The sequence below is a fragment of the Lontra canadensis genome, unplaced genomic scaffold (genome assembly GCF_010015895.1).
Source record: "Lontra canadensis isolate GAN:19392208 unplaced genomic scaffold, GSC_riverotter_1.0 scaffold161, whole genome shotgun sequence".
Taxonomy (NCBI): domain Eukaryota; kingdom Metazoa; phylum Chordata; class Mammalia; order Carnivora; family Mustelidae; genus Lontra; species Lontra canadensis.
Window position 1 is genome coordinate 2,190,960 of NW_022631155.1, and position 12,276 is coordinate 2,203,235.

Consider the following 12,276-nt stretch of genomic DNA (forward strand, 5'->3'; position numbering starts at 1 on the left):
CCAACCTTTAGCCTTCTAATCCCTAGTGAACACAGCCTGGGTCAGTAGCTATTTAGAGACATCTGTATTCTGTTGTTTTGGTATAAAGCTGGACAGACAGACTGGTGGAATAGAAGAGTGAGCCTGGAGACAGCCCCATGCACAGATAAAGTCTGATTTATGACAGAGGAGACAGTGCACAGGAGTGGGGAGAGAATCGTCTTTTTAGTCGAGTATGCAGGGACAATTGGGTATCCACAAGGATAAAAAATAAAATAGGTCCCCTACTTCACATCACACACAAAAATCAAGACCCGGTGGCCTGAGGACTTAAATGTAACAGGTTAAACTATAAAGCTTTCAGATCTTAAAGGAGAATATCTTCATGACCTAAGGGTAGGGAAAGATGTCTTAAACATGGCATGAGAAACACGAAGCATAAGGGAAAGGGGGACAAGCTGGACTACATTAAAATGAGGGGAGAAAAGTCAAACTCATGGCGACAGAAACAGAGTGCACAAAAGTGGTTGCCAGGGGCTGAGGGGTGGGGGAAAATGAAGAGAGGTTGGTCAAAGGGTACAAACTTTCAGTTATAGGATGAGAAAGGTCTGGAGATCTCATGTCAAACATGGTGACCATAGTTGGTTGCACTGGATTGCATAACTGAACTTTGCCAGGGGAGGAGAAATGCAGTGTTCTCATAAAAAAAGGTAAATATGTGAGGTGATGGATGTGTTAACTAACTCAGTTGTGGGAATACTTTTACAATGTCTACATGTATCAAATCATCACCTTGAACACTTGAAATACATTACAATTTTATCTGTCAATTATACCTCAGTAAAATGGGGAGGAAAAAATATTCCCATTAGACTGGGAGTTCCATGGGCAGTGGAGCTAGGTGGAAACCTGGGGGGCCAACATAGGGCACATCTCAGGGCAGAGACACTCCAGAGAGTTGTGGTTGATGAAATTAGGAGGATGCTCTCAAGGAGTGCTACCCTTGATCTGCTTGGGAGGAGATATCTGTTGACTGCAGACCACTGTGTCACCCAAAGCACACCTGTGCTTTAAGAGGCTGCCATTCAAAGCTCAGGGTGGGATGTATGTAGCTCCCAAGACTTGGACACTACCTCTGGAGACCTCGCTGGGAAGGTAGCTTGGCACTGGCTGGCCACAGTGCCATTGCTGCTCACAACTGTGGTCACTGACCTCTTTGAGCCCCTTGTGGGCTTTCTTTTTGCTGGGCTTCATCTTTGTTGTCAGCACTGTTTACTTTTTGCCACTCAATCTACTTTCCTTTTAGGGTGCTGTTTTCTAGCTTATGTTACTATTGGAAAATTTTTTCTACCTTTTAATTTTTTCCCTCTCTTACTTTCTTTGTTTATTTTAAGCTCTATGTGGGGCTTGAATTCATGACCCCAAGATCAAGAGTTGCATGCTCTACTAACTGAGCCAGCCAGGCACCCCTGTACCTTTTTATTTTTAACTTGTTTTGACAAAGGACGGGCAACATCATCATGAGGGAAGCAACTTTGAGGAGAACTTCTTGTCTAGACCAGGGAGGCTGGAGGTCCTTGGTGGAACCATCATTTTGACACCAGGGCACCCCTTGACCACTAAGTCATTCTGGGGGTCTATATTTATACTTCAAGATGCCCACCTTAGACTGGACAACTGTCTGCTGGAAACACAAGGAAAATGCTAGATGGTGCTAACACTGAATGACTAGAGCCATCCAACAAAGGTTTCACTAGGGGGCCCATTAATGACAACTGACCACAGCAATGAGGGGAAAGCAGTGAGTTGGGAGGCCAGCCCCAAAAGGCCTTCCTAAGGTTTCCCTTCACCTGAAACGCCTGGGAGGGTGACCCTTGATAGAGTTATAGGAATTCCTTTGGACAGAGCCAGGCCCCAGGAACACCCTTAACTGTGCACTTACAGATGTTCTGTTCTGGAACAGACCTTGCTTTCTTCTGAACTGAGGTCAAATTTTAAAAGAGATGAGCATGACAGTTGACAGTAATGTGGAATGGGATGCAGAGGGCACAAGAGATGGACAAATAAGCATTGTTCCATAACAAACCATTGTTCGTTATGAAAAGAAAGGTACCATCATTTCTCTAAATTCCAAGGGGACACTGTTCTAAGAACGGCTACCATTTTGTGAACTGTCCCACTCCCCTGTTGATGATCTCCTGTGAGGTCCTGCTACCAGAGTCCCATGCCAACCTGCAAGACACTCTTCTTGTCATGACAACCTCTATCTTCCATAGCATGATACATGGAATGCTCATATGGCCAACTCGTGGATGCCACTCAAGTAGTGTGCATTATTCTGGCAGGATTTTCCCTTTCTAAATGAAAGTTGTCAGAAGGTTGTAAGAACAGCCAGGCCCATGGTTGGGGCATAAAAACCTGGAACTTTTATGTTCCCATCTGGAAAAGGACGAACAGTGTTGGAAGGGGCGCATCCCTCCTGGGAGCCTGGGCTGAACCTCCATCCCAGCTGAGGGAAGGATGCTGGGAGGAAATCAGGACCACTTTCCTTTTGAGGGAGTGATGGGGAGACATTTTTCCTGTTGGGGGCTGAGATCAGGAAAGGGGAATAAGCAGATAGGCTAACTCACAAAGTCCAAGTCAGTTACCAAGGGGCTTAGTTTAAGGATTCAGAAACAGTCCACAGAGCTCTCAGACATGCAGGGGAAGAACATGAAGGCATTTCACAGGCCTGAGGACTGGTGGGGTCACCAGGAGGTAGAAGAAGGGTGGAAATGTTAGGTGGCTGGGACTGTGAATCCCAGGAGAAGCCCTTCATCCAGAGCAGCAGGAATTACAGCTCTGTTGAGGGACCTATGGCCTCTGGGCCCAATGGACCTTGCTTCTCAGAGCCAAGAGAATAAAATGTGCCCAAGATAGAGAGTTAAGGGTATTCTCTCTTTTCCTGCTAGAACCCCAGTCTGCTGTGTCATGAAGAGGTGTGGGCGGTTTGGGCAGTACCAGGAAGAGACCCTTGGCATGGCTTTTGGCCAGGTAGCAGGGTGGTTTCTATAAGGGGCTCCCTGGGCAGCAGATATCAATAAATGGGAATGAATTTTGAAGAGGAAGAAGATGGTTTGTGAACACTAACAAGAGCTCCTTCGGGAATTCCCAGAAATACTTAAGGGGTATGTTAGTCAATTTGGGCTACTGTAACAAGATTTCACAGACTGCGCGGCTTAAATAATAAACATTTCTCACAGTTCTAGAGCTGGGAAATCCAAGATCAAGGTATTGGCAGATTTGGTTCCCATTGAGGGTCTTGTTCCTAGTTTGCAGATAGCCACTATCTTGCTGTGTCCTTACATGGTGGAGAGAGAGGGAGAGTGTTCTGTTTCCTCCCTCTTCCTATAAGGGCACTAATTTCATCATAGGGCTCCACCCACATAACCTCATCTAAACCTAATTACCTCCCAAATGACCCACCTCTAAGTATCATCCCACTGGGAGGTAAGGGTTAAACATGATTTAGGGACATAAACATTCAGGAGCCTAAGTGCAAGTAGGGGCAAGAACTGGGCCTTTGGCTTATTAATATTCTTAAGGACCCTGTATCTATAAGCAAATGAGGCCCTGAACCCACAGATTACAAGGTGGTATGAAGTCTGTGAGGAGGCAGTGTTAGGAGTGCAAAGCTGCCTTTGCCTGCTCCCCACCACATCAGGCCCTGGAACAAACACACAGCCAGTCTCGGGATGTTAGAGTTTTCCAGATTTCTAGCCCCTACTGTTTCTTGCACTAAATGGTTAAAGATAGTGGCTTTGCTTCATGTCAGTCTAGTGAAACCAGTGCTTCAGTGCCCGAAACCCCTTCCTGGTACAGCTTTTGGTCAGTGGAGACCACAGGAGAATTGAATGACTTTTGGAAAACGTAAGTTAAGTAGAAGCCAGTGCTGTGGTAGTTTGCACACAGTGGCCCCGATCTGGTGGCTTCTCTTGTTGACACGGGGTGGGTCCCAGTCCTGTAGCTGCCTTAGCTCCTGCCAGCTTTCTTCCTTTAGTGGGGTCAAGTGTGTGTGAAGCTCCTGGGGAGAGGCACCAGCTTCCCTTGCAGGTCACTCATGGTACCCAGGTTGGAGGTGGCCAGAGACAGATGGGGGTAGCAGTTTGCCCTAGTTCTTGCCCATGTCTCATTTTCCCTCCTGTTAGCCTGGGTGACAGCAAGCTCAATGCCTGATGCTTAGAGCCCTCCACCAGCCCCCAACACCCACCCCAGGCAGTGGGTCCCATCCTACGATAACCCTGTTATTCTATACCTTGGCTGTTATTCTTCAAGTCAACCCTGGATGGTGTGGATACACACCACAACCCTGAAAGAAAGAGAGTTTAGAAGCCAGGAGAGTGGATGGTAGGTGGGCAGAAATATACAAAAACACAGCATCCTCTAAGTAGTAAAGTTACTTTGCATTTGTGACTGCAATCCAAAGGTGAATGCAGTTTTTTGGGGGTGAGGTTTTTTTAAAAATTTTATTTTATTTTTTTACAGTAATCTCAATACCCAACACGGGGCTTGAACTCACAACCCTGAGATCAAGAGTTGCATGTTCCACTGAACTGAGCCAGCCAGGCACGCCTGGAGACTTTTTTCTTTAGCTTATTGACAACAAATAATTGTTTATATTTAAGGTGCACGACCCAATGTTTTGTAAAATGATTATCAATACTGTATTGCATACTTGAACACACTTTAAAAAATCCAACCCACAGTAAAAACAGCTTTTGTTCCTCTAAGATGTGCTTGGGATTGTTTAGGGAACCTTGAGCTTCCTTGGTGATGTCAAGTCTTAGAGTCCTAGGGGGCTACTGCCACAGCTCAGCGGACAGCTTGGAGGATGTGGGCTTAGATCAGGTGACCACTTGTTGATTCTAACCCTTCTCTGTTCTTCCTCATTATAAGACCTTAAACATGTCCCATCCCTAATTTTAGGTCTCAGTTTCCCCATCTGCACAATGGCTTGTTTGGATACATTGATGACTTCAAACATTTTTACCTTATTTTTTCACTTTTTATCTTAAAAAAAATTTTTTCTAAGTAAACTCTACACCCAACGTGAGGCTCGAACTCATGACCCTGAGATCAAGAGTCACATGCTCTACCAACTGAGCCAGCCAGGCACCCGTCAAACATTTTTATACTAAGAAATCCGTTTTGCAGCAACACCCAGCACAAGTACGCATATGAATCAGTATAAAGTGTAACAAAAGTTTCATGAATCAATACTTAGACTGCTACTTAAGATACTACTATACTCCCAAGGTTTGTGTCCCTAAAACTCATATGTTGAAACCTAACTTCCAAGGTGATGGTATCAAGAGATAAGGCCTTTGGGAGGTGATGAGTTTGTGAGGGTGGAGCCCTCATGAATGGGACTGGCGTCCTTATAAAAGAGACCCCAGAGAGCTCCCCTGCCTCTTCCTTCATGAGAAGACACGGCGAAAAGTTGGCTGTCTGTGAATCAGGAAGTACACTCTCACCAGACATCAAGTCTGTTGGTGCCTTGATCTTGGACTTCCTAGCCTTCAGAACTGCAAGGAGGAAATGTTTGCTGTTTAAGCCTCTCAGTCTATGGTATTCTGTTACAGCAGCCCAAACAGACCAAGAAATTGGTACTGAGAAGGGGACATTGCTGTAACAAATCTCTAAACATGTGGAAGCAACTCTGGAACAGTAGAGACTGGAGCCTTCATTGCTGTGCATGGGCCTTTAGCGAGAGCTCAGGAAGGAAAGAGTGGTGCTAGAGACAAAGCCTCAGTCTTCTGGATGGAAAAGGTCACTGATGAGATCTCACATGGAAATGAGGACATGTTATTGGCAATTGGAGGGGAGGTAATCCTTGTTATACAGTGGCAATGAACTTGGCTGAACTGTGTTCATGTTCTCGTGTTTTATGGAAGGCTGAACTTGCAATGAATGAAATAGAATATTAGCTGAAGAGATTTCTAGCAAAGTGTTGAAGGTGAGGCTTGGTTCCTCCTGACAGCTCATAGTGGAATGTGAGAAGCAAGAAGTGACTTAAAGATGGGACTGTTCAGCAAAAAGGAAATAACTCAGACTGGGAGAATTCTTAGCCCACCCATATTGGGAAGAATGAGAACCCTAAAAGTATAGCCAAGCAACCCTTTGATATGGAGAATAGCATGGATGTAAACTACAGACCGTCATCAACAAAGGTTAGGCACAGAGGTGGGATGACACCAGCAGAAACACTGCCACCTGGGACTAAAGGAGACAAAGAAAGTGAGGTCAAAATGAAGAAAGAATGTTGGACTTCTTAGACCCTATAGGACTGGAGGGCAATGCTATTCAACTGCAAACATGACTTTTTCCCTAAGGCTCAGGGTGCCTGCATCAGGCCATGGCTGTCCCCACCTAGGTTTCAAAGGACAGGGCGGCCACGTGGAGCCATGGGCTTGGGAGTCCAGCCAATGATAACCTTGGGATACCAGCAGAGAGCCAGCTCGGGGGCAGGGCCTAACCAGAGAGCCACCATGGGCCATTCCAAGGAGCTGGAGGGTACTGTTGCCAGCCCAGTGGGCCTGAAAGAGCATCAAGCCAAAGAGGATTATTCTGGATCCCTAACGTTTAATGTCTGCCCTGTTGGTTTGAGACTTACTTGGGATCCATTTACCTCTTTCTTATTTCCTATATCTCCCTTTTGGAAGGGGACTATCTATCCTATGCCTGTCCCACCACTATAACTTGTTTGCTTTCGTGGGTTCATAGCTGGAGAGGAATTGGCCTCAGGATGAACCAGACCTTGGGTCTTGCTCATTGGTGATCTAGATGAGGTAGAGATGAGCCTTTGGCCTTAGGATTTAGAGCTCTTGCCAGAACCAGTTAAAACTTCTTGGGCTGTTGGGTGGGATGAATGTATTTTGCATGTGAGAAGGACATGAATTTGAGGAGCCAGGGGCAGGATGCTTACTGAGACTGAATATGCCAGAATTCATATGTTGAAATCCTAACCGAGTGTTTGGGAGGTGATGAGGTCATCAGAGTGGAGCCCTCATGAATGAGATTGGTGCCATCATAAGAGACCCAGAGAGCTACCTCAGTCTTTCTGCCATGTGAGGACACAGTGAGAAGATGGCCGTCTATGACCCTTAGCAGACAGCAACTCTGTTGCTGCCTTGATCTTAGATTTCCCAGCTTACAGAATTGTGAGACATAAATGTTGTTTAAGCCACCCAGTGTATAGTTTTTTGTTGTTATTATCATAGCCCACAAGGACTAAGATGATACACTTGAATATTTTCCATTATGTTCTTTTTATTCTGTTTCATTTTTCCAAATATGCTGATTGAGGCTTGCAAATGTGATTTTAGGACAACTGCATGTGGGTCATGAGTTGTAGTTTGAACAACAAACTCTAGATGCTTCTAGTGTGTTCAGTGTGTTCAGTTAGCCCCCAGCTCTAGGACATGGAGGGGGGAGGGGTTTGGAGTCCTATGTTGGTAGCCTACCTCTAAAGTGGCTTCCTCTGAGTGTGGACCCCTGGAGGGGGCTGCGTTTTCTCCTCTGCTGGAAAGGCAAAGACATTCAGTCCCTGCCCTCCACTCCCACAAGAGGAAAAAGCCTAAGACCCTGAAGATAGGACCCTGTGGCTGGTCCTTTCTGCCATTGCATCTAGGACTACAGAGCCCAGGAGAGCAGGACTACCCAGAGAGGGCACTGACAGTGCTCACTTTTGGCCATTGTTTACAACTGCTGGGACAAGGCAGGGAATGGCAGCAAGGGGCATGAGCTGCACCAAGGGGCCCTGGGGACAGAGCATCACTCTGACCTAGACAAAGGGCTAGACACTGGGCTGGGTGGTTCAAGGTCCTTCTGGCTGAGAACCTGACTTGGGTCTTCCTGACCAGGGAGGCAGGCAGACAGTTACAGAGGATTCAAGCAGTTAAATAAGCCAGCAAGTTCTGACCAATATCAATGCAGCCTGGGCAACATGAGCGTCACTTTACGTGTGACCCTGGCCAGACCATGGTCCCAGTTATTCCATCAAACACTAATCTTAGTGTTGCTGCGAAGGTGTTTTGTAGTAGTAGGCAACATCTACAATCAGTTGATTCAAGAAAACTGCTGATTCTTGATAACGTGGATAGGCTTCATACAATCAGTGAAAGGGCTTCCGAGGTTTCCCAAAGAAGAAATCCTGCTTCCAAATGACATCAGCAACCCCTGACTGAGTTTCCAGCCTGCTGGCCTGCCCTACAGATTTGGGACTTGCCAGGCCCCATAATTTTGGGGACCAGCTCCCTAAAATCTATCCACCTCTCTATTCATCCATTCATCTATCCATCCATCCACCCCCCCACATCCATCTATCTAGGTCCATCTGTCTATCTCATCTCTTGGCTCTGCTTCTGTGGAGAACCTGACTGATCCAGGTTGGCACTCTGTGGGCACCCCCAGGACCTGGACCAACTAGAGCCTCACAGCAAATGGGGGTTTAAACAATGATGGTTCTGACCAGAATTAGTGGTTAACATTTACCTGTGCTGTCTGACCAGGCAGCTCTCTTCCCGGCAGCCCAGTGGTAGCTGGAGAAGGTGGCAGATGAGGCTTGGGGGTAGACTGAGGACTGAGGGCTTCTCCTCTCCGGAGTAGGGGCTCATCCACCTGATGTCTCCATGGCAGAAAAGGACCCTGAAATGGCAACAAGGGGTATTCAGGACTGGGTGACACCAACGAGCTCACCTCTTTTTTCCAAAGTGCAGCCTCTCTGCAGGTTGCTGGTAGTGATCAGAATCGGAAATGAGATGACCAGAGGGAAAGTGCCTCCCCGCTGGGGTGCCCAGGGTTGCACTGACTTCTGTGGCCCCAACACTTCCCCTTTTGTGGGCCCCTTCTTCAGTAAAAAAATACATAACAACTCTAGTTTATGACTCTTGCTATAAAGATGAGGATGTCAATTCATATGAATGTCTCTGAATCCACATAATAGTACCTATTAAAACATTTTCTTCTGTCTAAAAGTTCATTGTCTCCCTTCTGATTTAAAAAGAAAGTGAAATATTTTCAGGAGCTGCTAAAAGTATCATGGCCCTAGTATGTCGTGTGCCTAATGGAGATGTCTGCCCGAGACCCCTGCCAGACCTAGGAGGCACTTGGAGAACGTCCAGGCCATGGAGGAGCAACCTTCTTCCCCGGAAGAGCGGAGTCGGCTCAGAGAACAAGGTGGACAGCTGCTTTTTGTCTTTGTCATTAAGAAGTCTATTGAGTCCTGTGGGGAAAGATACAATCTCACAATTTAGATGACCAATTCTGTTGGAAAAAGCAAGGTCCCTGAGAAAAATCAGTAGTACTTTTTTTTTATGATTTGAAGTCATAATTGTCACGGACCCTATCAAGAAGTATTATAAGCTGCACATGGGGCTCAGTGTCATACTTTCATCTTCACATGAACCCCATCTTTGAGACCAGAAGTTTGGGGTGCCAGGCTGGTGGGGGTTAGGGGGCCAGAAGGAGCAAAGGGCATAAAGCAGAAGGGACAAGTGGGGGAAAGGGACTGGGGAAGACACCCTCAGGGCTTCCCCGTCTTCTTATGATTTGCCCTTCTGGAACCACCTTCCATGACAGCTTCATGAACTTGGAACCATAGCAGAGAACCCAATTCAAAAGTTAACATTTTCATGAATGCTTTCAGGAAAAGAGCCTGCACTTGCCTCTGATTTTCCTCTCCGCGACTTCCCAGGCCAACAACAAAGGCCATTAAGTAAGAACACATGTTATATGTTTCCTGCTCTTGAACTGAATGAGGATGATCCATCTGGGAGTCTGGGAAGTCTCTACAAAGGGAGTGAGCCAGAGCAGCGCTTGGTTCCCTGAGAGAAAACTGCTTCCTGGCTTCGGGGTGAAGAGGCCCCAGAGCTGGTCGCTCTGTCTGGTAGGCTCAGAGGTTCGGAGGGCCTGGAAGCAAGGAAAGACTGCTGTTATCAGCTGCACGCTTTGTACAAGGACAAGGCGCTCCCAGGGGCCGAGTCCAGATAAGGAGCCGGGCAGTGTGACTCCAGACAGTTCTGACTTGGTCATTTACTGAATGGCCATGAACGGGTTACAGTGTCCCCTGGAGCTGCCTTTTCCTTGCCCAGCACGGCTGCACAGCTCCTGTGTGCCAGAGCTCCCCACGTACTCCTATGGAAACCTGGCCGCGAGGGGAAGCCTTGCTCGGGCGGGGCGCGCAAAGGAGGAAGCAGGCTCCGAGGAGAGTCTTCGCCACGTGCCCGAACCGGCAGGAAGCTGCCAGGTCTCCAGTTGGCCCTTCCCTTCCCTGCACTGGCCCCACGACCGGCCCTCCTGTTGTCCCGCCCCCACTTTAAAAAAATTGTACTTAATAAGGGTGTGTGTGATGAAATCTGTCAGTAACAGTTGAAAAATTATTGCTTTTATTTATCTGAGAGAGAGAGAGGGAGAGCTCACGCGCAGGGGGAGAAGCAGTGGGAGAAGCAGAGGAAGAAACAACAGACTGCCCGCTGAGCGGAGGCCTGACTCTAATTAATTAACCCACTAATTTCAGAACATTTTCATCACCCCCGTCCAAAACCCACGTACCATCAGCCAGTCACTCCATTCTTCCCCTCCCCGCCAGCCACTGGCAACGACTAACCTGTTTTCCGTCTGTAGGGATCGGCCTCTTCCGGACATGGCGCACGACCGTAGCCTTTCGGGACTGGCCTCTGCACCCTAGCACGAGCTTTTCACAGTTCATCCACACTGTGGCGTGGATCCACACTTCATTATCTTTCAGGGTTGAGTAGAATACCGTTATGGATGGACTGCAGCTTATCTGCCCGCCAGTCGGTGAACATTTGGATGGTTTCCACATTTGGGGATTATGAATAATGCCGCCATGAGCCTTCATTGTCTGCGCGCCAGTTCTCCTGGGTAGGTACCACAGGAGCGGAAATGCTGGGACACATGGAAACTATATGTCTAACTTTTTGAAGAACCACCGAAGTGTTTTCTGCAGAAGCTGCCCCATTTTCCAGTCCCACCAGCAGTGCACAGGGGCTCCAGTTTCTCCACAGCCTCCCCAACACTTGTTCTTTTCTGTTTTTTTTTTTTTTTAAATCTTAGTGGCACGAGGTGGTATCTTATTGCACTTTTTGATTTGCATTTCTTCAATGGCTAGTGGTGTTGAGCACCTTTTCATGTGTTTGTTGGCCCTGCCTCCGCCCCTCTGGCAGCCTCCCATGCCCCAGTGCCTGCCCCTCTGCTCGTCCATTTGCACTCTGGGATCCAGCCACATAGGCCTCCCTCTTCCTCGCATGCCTCAGAGCCTGTACACACACAGTCCTCTCTGCTGGCCACTGCTCTCTTCCCTCGGTTCCCCATCCCTGTGGGTTACCTCCTTGTTCTCCGTCTGTCTGTCCTGCCCACGAGACTAGGCTGACCCCTGTCTGCACTGCCCCTCCCACACCTCATCTGAGTGGCAGGCCCCCTGCTCCTTGGTGTTTTTTGATGGCATGTTCACTGCTATGGCTCCAGCATCTAGCTGAGTGCTGGACAAACACTACGTTTGGGTCCAAAGCAGTAGACAGAAGGCTGGACCGAAGGACTGAAGGATGTACAGTTTTCCTGCCAGTTCCATCTGGGGCTGTTCCTGCCCTGAGCTCCCAGTCCTAGGGCGGCAGCACAGACCAGGCATCCCCAAACCTCTCCCACTGACATCTTTGGAGCTGCCCTTCATCAGCTGTGGTCTGTTCTGACTCATGCCCTTGAGGCATGTGTCTGTGGTCAGCAGAACTTCTGCATTTTAAACAGCAGCCCCGGTGTCCCTGATGCTCAGCCTGGCTTGGACACTCTGCACGAGCTGCTTGAGGGCCCTCTCCACTGCCCCAGACTTTGGTTCTAGGATTCTAGAATGTCTTTCTGTCACAGTCTTTGCTGGGTGAGTTCCAAGAACTTCCGTGAAGGAAGGCCAGCTCCCTTTTTATTTCCTGAACACCAACTCTGGGCCAAGACCTAGGCTAGTTGATTGCTGACCTACAGTTGATTCTAGTCTTCTAGGTGGACTGATTCTGCCACCTGCAGCGCTTCCCCTCTAAACCACACACACTCTGTGACTAAGGTGCCGACTGAGGGTGTTGAGGAGGCAAGGGGGAATGGCAAAACCCTTCCCAATGGGCACCTTGGGGAAGCCAGAGGCAGGGGCAGGCACTGCTGGGCTTTGAACAATACACTGGAAGTATACTGGGGAGGCTGTGGTGGCTTACGGTCGTGTGTCAAGGAAGACAAGGGCAGGAGGTGCAGGAGAAG

General features: G+C 48.1%; 1 non-coding gene and 1 pseudogene across 1 annotated transcript; both read right to left on the reverse strand.

Annotated features, from left to right (window-relative positions):
* LOC116859744 overlaps window positions 1-12,276 on the reverse strand; it is a 156,507-nt pseudogene that overhangs the window by 13,858 nt on the left and 130,373 nt on the right.
* TRNAK-CUU lies at window positions 5,060-5,132 on the reverse strand. Its single transcript has one exon. It is a non-coding gene; the product is annotated as a tRNA-Lys (tRNA).